The following is a 13786-nucleotide window of genomic DNA, read 5'->3' as shown; positions in this document are numbered from 1 at the left end:
GAATGCCCACATCAACATATTTCTTGAGCATCTATGTGCCAGGTATCATGCTAGGTGTTTTAATACATAACCTCATTTAATCCTCATAGCAATTCCAGAAGTATTATTATCCTTATTTTATGGGTGGGGAAACCCAAGCACAGAGAGATGAAGTGATCTGACTAAGGTCACACAGCTGGTAAGTGGCAGACCTGAGATTTGAACCCAGACAGTCTGAATCCAGAGCCCAAGTATCCCTAAAGCATGGATTGGTGGCACTTTCCACACCATACACTATTCCCTCATCCTCATAACAATCCCAGGAGTTTAGTGTTACAAATCCATTTTACAGATTAAGAAACTGAGGCTCAAGGGGATTATTTTACCCCCGGTCATCCATCCAGCTAGTGAGACATCACACTAAAGATGGGGTGGAGGAGGGAGTGACACTGGGATGGCATAATGAGATATGGCACATAGTTGGTGCTCATGTGTCAACATTCCTCCTCCTCTTTGTTCTTTTCTTTTCTTTTACCTCCTAAGATCTCTTATGGACGGTGGCTTCTAATTCCCTTTCATCTCTGAAACCTCCCCTGACCTGTAGCTCTCAGACAAGCCATCCCTTCCTCTTGGCTACCACTGCAGCTTTTAGTCAGCAGTTACTGAGTTCCCATGATGCTGCAGGTTCTGTGCTAGGACTGAGGATGCAAATCAGTAGGACAGTCGAGATAGCACTGGCCTCATGGAGTTTATCATCTGGGGGGGACCCCAGATGTTAAATAGTCACATAAATTAAGACAAAATTATGCATTGCAGTAAGTGCTAAGCAGTTAACTTGAAGGGCTAGAGGAGAGATTATAAGGGAGATGGGAGGGGAAGGCATATAGTTTAAATTGGGAGATTCAGGAAGACTTCCCAGAGGAAGTGCCATTTAAGCTGAGACCAGAGAGAGGAGTTGACCTCAGCCAGGTGATGGTGAGGGGGAAGAGAGTCCCAGGCAGAGGAAACTCAAGAGAGTTCAAGACAGAAAAGGGCTTGGCACCCAGGAAATGAAGCACAGCCAGAGCAGGATGGGCCCCACAAGTTAGGAGGTTTGTTGGGAGATGGGGCTGGAGGAGCAGTGGCCACTAGCCTAGCATGGCCTTGTGGCCATGGTCAGAACTTTGGCCTTTATCTGAAGAACCATGGGAGTCATGGAAGCATTTAGAGCAGCAGAGTGACACAATCAAGTATCTTTTTTTAATTGGAGTATGGTTGACATATAACATTCTATCAGTCTTGGGTGTACAACATAATGATTCGATATTTGTGTATCAAATATCATTTCAATCGATCTCTCCACTGCTAGATGGAAAATAGGACTGGGTAGGAGGGACAAGGTGGCAGCAGGTGCCAGCTAGGAGGCTGTTCCACAGTCTGGGAAGAGATGTTGGCAGGTGGCCCAGGGAGGGAATGGGGGATGGAGATCTGAGGACAGAACTGGAGATACTTGGTGTCATGGGCTGTGGTCGTACCCATCTTCCCCTGACTGACGGGGCCCTGAGGCAAGGTCTTGTCTGGTTCAAGAGGGGAGGGTTGCTGCCAGTCCTTTGTGGGGAAAAGGTGTTTGCTTGTGAATCAAGGGACTTGGGCCCCTAGAAAGCTCTAGGGAAGCTCTCTCCTTTCCCCTCATGTGGCCCTTCCAAGTCTTCCCTCTCCTCAAGCTCTAGCTCACTGATACCCCAACCTACCTGCTACCTGACTTACCAAGAAAATTTACTTACCAAATGCTCACTTCTTCTCACCTGTGTGAGGCAGACATTAGGACTAAGGCCAGGCTCAGTGGATGGAGCTCACTTAAGTTCCTGCCCCAACCTCTCTGCTCAGCATCCTTCTTCCCCAGAGATAGCTCCTCTTTCATCTGAGGTGAAGGCCCCAGCAGAGCTGCTCTCTACTTCTGCAGCCAGGTCCCCATGCCCTCGGCAACCCCATGCTCTCCTGGTCTCCATCCCTGCTGGCCTGTGAACATGCTCCATTGTCTTCCCAAGCCATGGAGCCATCCCCTCCAGGCACTGCCCCGCCTCTTCCCTTCATTGCCAATGGTCTTGGAAAAGTTGCCTCCTCTGCAGTCCTCAGCCAATTTATTTAGTCTCTGCCCCGAGAGCATCCCCAAGATGGCCCCTCCAAGGACCCAGTGACCTCTGAGCCTCTGAAGGAGTGCCCAGGAAGACACTCCAGGGACACTGTTAAGAACTCCTCATGTGGCCCCCACAACATCCTTCTGCCTCTGCTGCCTAGACTCCTCTCAGGGCTCATTTCCCCTTCTTCTCTGCTCACTCAGCACATTCTCCCTGGAGCGGGGCAGTGGCTCTCCTTAAATTACCCCTGTGGGCTGGACATTCACAGTTCCCACCTCCAGCCCAGTCGTTCTCCTGCATGTCAGACCTACTGCTCCCTGGACTTCCCCCCTCTGATGACTGAAGTGCCCTCCTCTCTACAGTAATCTTCCCCACGCCCTCATCTTCATGACAGCACCATAAGCCCCTGTCATTTTAGCCCAACACTTGTAACGCTCAGACAGAAGCCAGTCTCTCCTTTTGGCTCTCATCATACTTTGTATTCAAGAAACATTTATTGAATTCCTACTATGTGCCAGGATTAAGGAAAGATTTCTTAAATGAAAACAAAAGTGGCAACAAAAAAGATAAATCATAAAGGAAAAATTGATTAACTTAAATATAATAAAAAATTTTAAGTTCTATTAATCCAAAACACTAAGGAAAAATACCACAGACCGAAAGTACTGTAACATGGAATAGACAGGGATTATTTTCCAGCATATATAAATAAGTCCTGTATACCAATAAGAAAAAACCAAACAAACATAGAAAACATAGAAAAACACAGAAAAATGAGCAAAAAACATGAGCAGGCATTCCACAGAAAACAAGTATGGCCAATACACATTTGAAAATATGTTCAACCTCACAATCAACTAGGGAAATTTCAATTAAAACCACAGTGAAATACCATTTCACACGTATCAGATTAGCAAAAATGAATGAACTTGATGATACCAACTTTACTGAGGGTGTGGGGAGAGAGGAATTTTATGCTCTGCTGGTGGGACTAGAAATTGAACATCCTAAACTGAAGAACAAATTGTCATGGCTGCTGTGGAGAGGAGCAGAAGAGGAGGAGACCAATGAGGAGGCTGGGCCAGTAGTCCAGCAAGTGGCTAAGGTGGTGGGGATGAAGGAGGGGTGATAAATGAGGAGCTGATTAGAAGGGGGATTGTGGGGACTTTTTAGGAGGTAGAATCAGCAGTGCTTAGGCAGATTGGAAGTGAATATAAGGAAGACCGAGTGGGTATCTTGGCTTGGGTTCCCCCAGAAGTCAACCCTAGGCAAGGATTCAGGCACAAGTAGTTAATTTCTGAGATTATCCCAGAAGCATCAGTAAGGGCCTGGGGAAGTGAAGCAGGGAAATGAAGGGAGCCAATTCAGGGTGGTCAATGAGATTATCACGGGGGGTTAATCCCACTGGGAACCTCTAGCAGGTGGCACAGAACATGCCTCAGAGATATCCCACCTGAGGGGCAAGGAATATGGAGCATTTATTTATCAACTCTAGCTGAAATTGGTTGCAGGCTGATCCCTAAACTTTCAGGACTTCTGGCCAAGTGTGCTCCAAATGGCCAGAGAAAGCCCCCAGGCAGAGTCCCAGGTACCCTCAGTGAGATGCTGTAGGGGTGTAAGGAATCCCAAGTGCTGAGGGTCATAAGCAGGGACCTGCTACAGCACCTGCCCCAGGGGAAGAAGAGCCCCGTTTACTCCCAATAGGCCGAGCCCTGGTTCTCCAAGGTGGGCAGAGGAGGGGAAATTGTGTTGAAGTTGGGGGCTGGGGGTTTGGCTTGATGGCCCTGACTTCCCTCCAGTGTCCTCCCCCAAGTCCTCAGCCCTCGCCTTTCTTGCCTGGTCCATCCACTGCCCCAAGATGATACGTAGAGTCTCACCTGATTTCCATGGAGACAGCTCTCCAGCACCTGGAAATGCCTTCTCTAAGCAATTAGTTTAGGCATGTGGTTTGATCACTGCACCCACATCAAGTCAGAGAATCTTGGTGGCTCTTTAATAAAATAAAATGCCATCACCCAGAGTTGACAATGAGATGGAGACACAAATCTGGGGGACTTATCAGCTTCACGTTTGGTTTTCTAGGTCATAGGGGAGGTGACATTGCTTAATGGGAGAGAGAAGAAAGAGAAGATGGTTTAGGATGGAGCCATCAGTTAAAGGAAGGAAGAGGAGATGTCCAGGGATGAGACTAAGGAAGAGCAGCCAGAGCAATAAGATGGGCATCAGAGCAGTGTGGTGTCACTGAGACCAAGGGAAGACAGGCTTGGGAGAAGGAAGGAGAGGGCTGCAGGCTCAGAGCCGGGACCAGGAGCCACGCCCCATCCTCCTGGCTCCAGGAGAGGTCAGAGCCCTTCCTTAAACTGTTTCTGGCAGCAAACATGCTTCCTCCTCTTCCTCTCCCACTTTTTCCTCCCTCTCCCTGCCTCTGCCTGTGGCCTCAGAAGCCTTAGCTCCTGGCAGATGTCTAGTGAGACCCAGAATTGACAAGATGTGTCTGGTATTTCCAATGACTTCTGAGGCTTCCCTTGCTCCTGTCAGCCCCCCTCCTTGATGCACCTGTAGCCTCTTCTCCGAGTCAAGGGCTGCTCCTTCAGCCCCATTCATGGTCCCAAGACCCCCCAACCCCTTTCCTGAGGTCCAGGAGCCCCATGTTGCCCCTATTTGCTCTGTCAGTCCAGCATCCATGGGCAGCTCATGTCCTGAATAGGGCCACCACTTCCTGGAAGTTCCCCCTTTCACATTCCTACCACATTCCAGCTGCCCAAGAGGTATTAACCCACAAATTCATGACCCAGGAATTTCTACCTTGGCAGCTCTTCCTTGGTGCTCGGAATTCCTCTCCTGCCTCCATGTATATTGATGGGAGATGTAAGTGAGTCATTGCCCATTCCTGGGTCTCATTTTCCTCAACTACAAAATTGGGTTGATAATCCCTGCTCTGCCTCCCTCCCATGGCTGGCTCTGAGGGCTCGTACTTTGTAAATTCTGCTATTCATACATTCTGTTCCCCTTTTGGAATGCTGTTTCTCTCCTTATCATCTTAGTGAGTCCTGCTTACCCTTCTGAGCTCTACTAATAAAACATGCTACCATTGATTTCATGCGTGCTCTGAGCCAGCATTGCTCTAAGGGCTTTACCTACATTATATTGCTTCGTTTGTACATGGAGTCTGAAGAGCTACTCTGATTATTCCCATTTTACAGATGAGGAAACTGAGGTGCAGGGAGATTATATAACTTGCTTTAGGTTACACATCTAGGAAATCTTGGTCAGGACTAGAACTCAGCACTTCTGAGGCAAAATTGAGGACTTTCTATTTTCAGCCTGTCTCCCTCCCACCACACCCACCAGAGCTGCTCCTGATTCAGAAATTGGCAGGCTTTAAAAGGAGCAGAGTGGCTGTGGTAAAGGAGGTGACAGTCCACAGAGGTCTGCTGTCAAACTACCTCTGGAACCTCACTGGCCTCTGCAACACTGCCTGCTGCAGGGGGTTGGGGAGGGTAACAAAATCAGTACGAGAAGCAAGGAGCCAAATTACATGAGCCTTGAACCTTGAGACCAGGAGGCAAATCTTTCACTGGGTACCAACAGATGCCTGTCTCTTTTAAACCAGACTTGTTGAATCTGAGGGATAGCCAGACATTATTGTTCGGTTAACTAGTTTAAACTTCATAATGAAAAAAGAAATGATGTTTTCTTTCACTTCAGCTCTTAAAAAAAAAAACAACAAATCAATATCCAAAGATTGGAAATGACCTAAATGCTTATTCATAGGGAACTGGTTAAATAAATTATTACTGTAAACAAAACAAATAAGCTTTTTGTATATTGGTGTGAAAAGACATTTAAGAAATCTACAGAAGAAAGCTAGAAATATATGTACAAGTATGCAGCCTTTTGTGTATAAATTAAAAAAAAAACCTCACAGCTTTTAGGGCTTATATATGCACATAGATTTCTGGAAAGATGAAGAAACTGTTAATGGTGGTTGTTTAATAGAATTAATGAGTTAGATTCTTCACTGATTACCTTTCAATATTTGTTTATTTGAACTGAGTGAATGCATTATTTAGTTGAAAATAAAATGAAAAAGAAACACATCTCTTTCTTAAACCAAGATTTAATACAACTGCTCCAAGTGATGGGGCTTGACAGTGTCTCATTATTGAGAAAAATTGAAAATTTTTGTATTGAGATTTACTGTTTTTCTAAGTAGTTTTGCATAAATTAACAGATTAATCTTCTTAAGCCTTATATAGAACAGATGATTACTCTCATTTTTCAGAGGAGGAAACTGAGTCTCAGAGAGATCATTGGTCTTCTCCAAGGTCACCCAATCTGTAAGGAAAGGAACTAGAACTGGAGTCCTGTGGCCTGATAACAGGAACAATGAAAAATGCTGAACAAAGCCACACCTTTACTGCTCAGTGGGCCAGTCACTCATTAAAAGAGGGGTAGAATAGTTCTGTTCTCCTGAATGGTCTTTAAAGATTAACTGAGATAATGCATATAAAACTCTTAGTACTGTGCCTACCACAGAGTGAATAATCAACATCTTTCTTTAACTATTGTTTTATCTGAATAGTGGTATAAGATGTTCCAATTCAACTGGCATTTCCTGAACACGGTATATGTCATCTATATGAACTACAAAGGGGAGAAGCATCAGAGAATTGAAGGAAGTATAGGGAACGATCCTTGGCCTAATGATGCTTACAGTCTTATTGGTGAGACAAAGTTTAAGTAGACCCACACACCTTTTCTATAGCTATTATTGTCAGTATTCAGCTGATGTTTCCATGCTAAATCTCATTGTAAAATTAAAAATGAATTGTCTGTCCAATTTTATATGCAATGGTTTTAAACGACAAATGACAAAATTTGCAGGGGAAACTAAATGTGGTTTTTTTTTCCAGAATATTTGATGCCATTTTAGATAATATTGTGCACAATCTAGTCCTCTAATCATCCTCTGTTACTGAAGTTTGGGCATTAATGGTGCCAAAATAGTGGTGTTGTCCTATGTTCTCTGCATTATCTAATGTTTTATTGTATTGACATACACAATGCTCACTTTGACTTTTGGCAATTCACAGATCAGAAAAATACTAACAGAGTTAGCTATACTTCTTTGAAAATGATCATATAAAAACAACAGAATTGTTGTTTCCAGTTAATTTTTTCTCCAAAGTTTGGGAGAGGGTGAATGCAATTTGCATCTCAAAGGAAAAAGCCCCAGTTTCCTGGAGAGGGAAGTGTAAAGACGACCACAAATGTCCTCATCATCAGGGAGCTTGGTTTGCATGGAAACACGTCCATCTGCCACCACTTGAAGACACGACTGGCAGAAGCCCTTCGATGTCGCCACTCGCAGAAGTGGACGAGAAAGGCCAAAAGAAAAAAAGCTAGGATAACAAGAGGACAAGATTGGGAGGGTTTGGGTCCACTTTGAGCTGCTTATACAGGTTGGAAGGGAGGCATTTCAGTGGAATCCTGCTGCCTCTCCCACTAACAGAACTGATAAGAAAAAGAACCTTTCTAAAGGCTTTTGGCACTTCTGGGTTTGGGGGAGCAATCCATGGTGTTCAACTTTTCTCCAGGTGACTTATGCATGTCCAGGATTTGGAAAAGAGCAGGAAACAAAAGGAACAAAACAATAACGTCTAGTGTATAAATAGTTGTACTTAATCAAACCTGAATACAGGGTGTGCAGGAGATGAGAAAGCAAAGCACAAGCCAAGGTTACCTATCTTCCCTAAGTGATGAAAAGAGTCTCTTAGGAGAAAGACTGAACAATCCACCATCTATAGAATAGACACAGAGACAAAAATCCCTCAATGGAAAAACACCAATAAAATAAAAACTTGAAACTCTTTACAGTATCATTGCTTTTCCTGGATTTTACCTAGCATTTTCCTGGTTACCCAGACTTTAAATAGGGGGTTCAGCATAGACCCCACTTTGAAGTAGAAAAGTCACCAGTTCACTGACCCTCGTTCACAGACCCTGGAGAATGTTTAAGATGCATGAATGCTACTGACCCAAGGGAAAGAGAAATGGCATTGACATGAGGGCGGCAGGGGCTGCAGGGTCTTGATTTGCCTTGAACAAACTGGATGAAAGTGAAACGAAGTGAAGATTGGGTTCTGTGATAGCAATGCTATCAATATTTCACTTTAGTGAAAACTCCCACCTCACTGACATAGGTGCTGGTGCAAGACATTTAGAGGACCAGGAAGCTGTCATACAGATTGTGAATGATGGCATTGCCATTGCAGAAGGTTGGCCTAAGCATGTGCCCTGTGTGGGCAGTGGCTCCAGCAAATCCCACCTCACACATGCACACATACATATGCACCAAACTTCAACACCAAACATACCATGAGATGTGGTGCCTTATACAATGATAGATTACAAATAGCTACAAAGCAATCATAGGCTGTTAATGTCAACACATAGTATTTAGAGATGACAATGAAGAGACAGAAAATCAGCTGAGTCCTGCACCCAACACAGCAGATGATGTTCTTTGATACAAAAGTCATCAACAACCACAGAAATCCCTGAAGTGGAAATAAGAGCATTGGGGTGTGAAGGTAAGAACTTAGGCCAATTAGAGTGGATTAGCCCCACCATGGTGACAACCTGTTAACCCAGCAAGGATAAGTTCAGCCCTGAGAAGTAATTTCCACTAGGCATTCCCATATGGGGAGATAGGTGCAAAGAAAATGCAGCTTCCTTTTACATTATAACAGATGGGATGATTCTCGTGAGTACTCTCCCCACTGAGTGGTCTGCTAGGGCTGCTATAACAAAGTACCGCAGATGGGGTGGCTCAAACATCAGAAATTAATTTTCTTACCGTTCTGGAGACTGGAAGTCCAAGATCAAGGTGACAACAGAATTGGCTCCTTCTGAGGGCCTCTCTCCTTGGCTTGCAGATGACCGTCTTCTCCCTGTGTCTTCATGCCACCTTCCTGCTGTATGTGCCTGTATCTAAATATCCTCTTATAAGGACACCAGTCATACTAAGGCCTACCCCAGTGGCCTCATTTTAACTTAATTACCTCTTTAAAGAAACTTTCTCCAATAAGTTTACATTCTGAGGTACTGGGTGTAAGGACTTCAACATATTTGGGGGCAGGGGGCGGATTCAGCATGTAAGAGCAGAGAAAAACAAAATGTGGTCCCGTCTTTTCTCTGTTTCAGATTTCCTCCCCCTGTTTCCCTTCAAGACAAACGGCTTCTAAGCATTTAGGGATTTGGGACTCATCCTTGAAGCAGTGACGGGAGACGAGACCTTGGCTTCAACTACTATTCCTGTGATTACTCCTCTGCCATTCTCCACTCTCCCCCACCTTTTTTTTTAATGAAGAAACAAGTCATTTATCCTGTGAAAGTTCTCAAATTCTGAATCTGGCTAATTGTATCCCCATGTTGTCATTTAACATAGTCCTCTACACCCTGTATTTCCTGAAAACCGATAGTTAAATAAATTTGATTAGATTCAGGTTCAATTTTCTGGAAAGAATTCACAGGTGGTGGTGTCTTCTTTTGTACCATGTCAGCAAGACATGATAATCAATCACCTCGCTCTCTTTTTTGTAATGTTAATATTGGTCAGTGGGTTCAGGTGTTATGGGACCGTCCATGGGAACACTAACAGCTTGGTGATCACTGCCTAGACCTGTCCACTGGAAATATAATGCAAGGCACAGGTACAATTTAATATTTTTAAGTAACCACATTAAAAAATTAATCAGTAAAATGATTATAAATCAATAAAAAATGTTAAAAAATTTTTTAAAAAGTAATCAGAAATAAATGAAATTGATTTTAGTGATTGATATATTTCATTTAGCTTATTATACCCAAAATGTTATCATTTCAACATGTAACCAATGTGAAAAGTTAATGAGATATTTTACCTTTTTTGTTGTACCAAATCTTCAAAACCCAGTGTATATTTTACACTCACGACACATCTCAATTCAGACGAGCCACATTTCAAATACTCAGTAGCCACTCATGATATGATTACAAACACTTGTTTAAGATTTCTTTACAATTCTCCTTGTCCTTAGAATATGTCCCTCTTAGGGGTATACAGTGAGGCCATTATTAATTCCAGGAAAAACAAAATATTATGCAAGAAAGAAAATGTAATCACAGAACACTATTAGATGTTAACTGTAAACAATACTTTCAAAGTCATAAAAATGTAAGCACTGAATATTGATTTAACCAAAAATTACAACAGGAGGATGAGGGAAGAGAGCTAAACCTTCATCTTTCACAGAAGAAATCAATAGGTAATGTCTAAAGTGGAAGTAACCATTTTTTTTTTTTAGCAGTCTGAATTTGTTACTGCCATGGGACAGTTTTCTCTTTCTTGGGTCTAGTTTCCATTTCCAGCTCGTTTCCATTTTGTGAATTTAACACTTATTTCTCTACTCCTCCTCTCCCTGCTCCCACCCCCCACCCCCACACTCCTCCTGAGGTGAAACTAGGGGAAATGGAGAAGCTTCTTTTACTTCAGCGGGGTTATGATGTACATGCTTTTGGGGGGCCCCTCTTCCCTGACAACCCCAACTTGGACCATGCGCCATGCTTGTCCTCTGGGAGGCAGGCCCTCCAGCCAGGCATCCCTCCTCAGCATGTGTGTAAGTTCTCTGCCCCAGAAGATGAGCTGGCCGAGGACAGGGACGGGGATCAGCAAGTCTTGGAGGAGGAGGAGACATTTACCAGGTGAGCAGGGCAGGGGGCAAGGACACTGGGCACAGAGGGGCAGCATGGACAAAGGCATGGATCTGCAGTGCACTGAGGGCCGGTGGTTACTCCTCAGAGACGCTGTGCAGCTGCTCTGACTTTCCTGGCTGTGCAAGACATAGGGCCATTTCCTAATCTACTTAATAATAGGCGAACACTCTGGCGTCTGCTCAGCCCTTGGTCTCGAACAAATGAACCCAATTAAAAGCCATCATAGGGGAATTCAGGGGAAGAGGAAAAAGTCATTGATCAAATTAATGCCCAGCTGCCTTGGGGCTGGTTTGTGACCTGCAGCAGAATCCTTCCTCCCACTCTGCCCTAGACCTGGGGACCTTCCAGTCACCCCTGGCTCCATCCTCCACTCCTCCACCCTTCTACCGACCAGCTGAGTGGCACCTCACTGGGCCTCCTCTGGATCTGGGTTTCACTGCCTGCCAAACCCTGCAGGAAAAAACTGTCAGGTATCCTGTCGGCTCTTCCTTTAAAATATATCTGGCATCAGTCCATTTCTCACCACCTCCATTGCTACCATCTGGTTCTAATCCTCTTGATCTCTCGCCTGGATTCCTGCATTAGCTCCTTCCTGCTCTGGCTGCTCCCATCCTTGCCCCACTATAGTTTATTCACCACCCTGCAGGCAGACTGAGTCTTCTTACAGGGAAATCAGGTTGTATCTCTGCCATGACGTTCCACCTCATTCACTGCCCTACAGACTCCCCCAGTCTCTGGCCTCCTCATCTTCTGTCCTCACTCCAGGCACCAGCCTCCTTTCTCCAGCAGCCAGACCTTGGTGCTCACATTCCCTATACCTGGAAGGCTCTCACCACAGACAGCCCCTCATTAACTCCCACACCTCCTTCACGTCTGCTCTCGTTTTAGCCTCTCCCAAGGCTTCACCTGACCACCTTATTTAAAATCCCATCCTCCCTCCTCTCCCACTCCCTCTTCCTACTCTGCTGGTTTCACCACTTGCCACCTACTAAAACACCACAGAATTTACATTTTATGACATCTGTTGCCTTTTGTCTTTCCCACCCAACTAGGATGTAAACTCCACAAAGGAAGGATCTCTCTTTTTAATTTACTGACAATTTCCAAATACCTATACCAGTATCTGGAACATAGTATGCATTTGGTAAATATTTGTTGAATAAAGAATGAATGAATCAATAATAATAAGGTTCCTGCCTCAAGGGCTCTTGTGAAACTTACCTGAAATAATTAATTTGACTTGCTTTGCAAAGGAAAGGAATTATATAATGAGTACCCACTGGTACTAGATGTTTTGCAAAATGGTTACATGGTTTATCTCAATTATTCCTACGAATCTCATTCATTCAACAAACAATTATTGTGCACCAACTATATACTAGGCTTTCTTCTGGGCACTGGGGATAAAGTAATGACCAAACTAGACAAAGACCCCTGTCCTCTGGGAGCTTTCAGGAAGAGACAGACAATACAAATAAAACATGAGGTGAGTATGATTATCCCTTTTTTTATGATGAGGAAATTGAGGTGCCAGAGGTCATCAGATTAATGAGCGGCAGAGTCAAGATTCAAATGTAAGTCTGTCTGACTCCAAGGTTTATGTGCTTCTGTGCCTTGTGGATGAGGGTGTCTGGGTTTAGGTGGAATTAAAGCTTGTGGATGAGGTGTGCAGGTCTAGAGTGAGGACGTGGGGGGTGCCTGGAGGGCTGGCTGAGACTCCCCCTTCACTCTATGCTTCCCACTCCATCTCAAGGGCCTCCCCTTCCTCATGACTGAGAGTCAGATGCATTTGATCCGCTGCTGTGCTGGTGGGATCCAAATTACAGGCATCTCATGGGTGGTGGGTGAGCCCTAACTTCGGGGGCTGCTGGGAGGACCAGCTGAGCTCCATCACACCTCCCAGGAGATGGAGTCCAGTTGTGGAGGCTGCCATGTGAGGCAGCAAGGACTTCTGGGGGGCTACAGAAGGGCTTCCAGTGGGGGTGGAAGCATTAGAGTTGGGCAGGGGAGGGAGCTGGGGGTACCAGCCTGGAGAAGGGCCAACTCCAGGTCATGGTCATATCCTCCCGTGGCTGACGTGGGCTGAGGGCAGATGTGCTATGTGCCCCTAGGGCTGAGCTGGGGAGACAGGGCTCCCATGAGGAGGGCCCTCCCACAGGGACGGGGGGCGCCTAGGAGGAGTGATCTTTCCATCTCTGGAGGTGGGGGGAGGATACAAATTATGCTGGGGTGTTAGGGAGGTGCAGAGGGGACTCTTGTTGGAGGGATAGACCTTATCAGAAGCCCCACGTTCAGAGAGGGGAGAAGATTCTGGTTTCTCTTCAGAAGAGCTCCCAGACCTCTCCAGCTGGCCCTCAAGGCCTACAGTCTAGCTCCAGGTTTGCAAGCCCTCTCCTCAACACTCACCAGGGCTTGGGTGTCTTCCTGGCAGCCAGTGAAGGTGGGGGACACCATCTGGGGCCTCCTTGAAGGTAAGCAGGAAGTCAAAGGGACACCCACAGTCAGAGGCTATCATGGAACTGTCCTCAGGGACCCGCCACTCCTGGCAGAACCAATGAGGGCCAAGTCAGCACCTTTGAAACCCCAAGCTGGGACACTGGGCCTCTGAGGTGCAGTGCCCTGAGGGTGGAGCAGCTGGGTCTGCCCCTCAGTCTTGCCTTCACAAAGCCAGCAGCTGCACATGGTGTGTTCCTCTGAGGCAATAAAACACCCCACAGTTCGGGGCTTTGTCCTCGTGCCAGAGTGCAGCATGTGGATCACATAAGGGCTGTAGGACTCTAGATGGGAAGTCCCTGTGAGCCCATGGGGGTGAGTGTGCTGGAATGGAGAGCTGAAATGTCACCTGCTCTCACTCACCCAGGAAGAGGCAGCACCCTCTTGACAATGCTGATCAGCCCGCACCATCAGGAACAAGGTGCAGGCTTATTACT

At 45.6% G+C, this 13786-nt stretch overlaps 1 protein-coding gene across 2 annotated transcripts in view; it reads right to left on the bottom strand.

The window, feature by feature from the left end:
* P2RY6 (pyrimidinergic receptor P2Y6) overlaps window positions 1–9999 on the bottom strand; it is a 45460-nt gene extending 35461 nt beyond the window's left edge. For both annotated transcript variants that reach the window (XM_064492688.1, XM_031460297.2), the window contains exon 1: window positions 8959–9999. The gene's annotated coding sequence lies outside the window, so the exon portion shown is untranslated. The remainder of the gene's footprint in view (window positions 1–8958) is intronic.
* Window positions 10000–13786: the final 3787 nt, after the last annotated feature.

The sequence above is a fragment of the Camelus dromedarius genome, chromosome 12 (genome assembly GCF_036321535.1).
Source record: "Camelus dromedarius isolate mCamDro1 chromosome 12, mCamDro1.pat, whole genome shotgun sequence".
Taxonomy (NCBI): domain Eukaryota; kingdom Metazoa; phylum Chordata; class Mammalia; order Artiodactyla; family Camelidae; genus Camelus; species Camelus dromedarius.
Note: the sequence above shows the minus strand (reverse complement) of the source record. Positions and strands in the feature narration are given on the sequence as shown.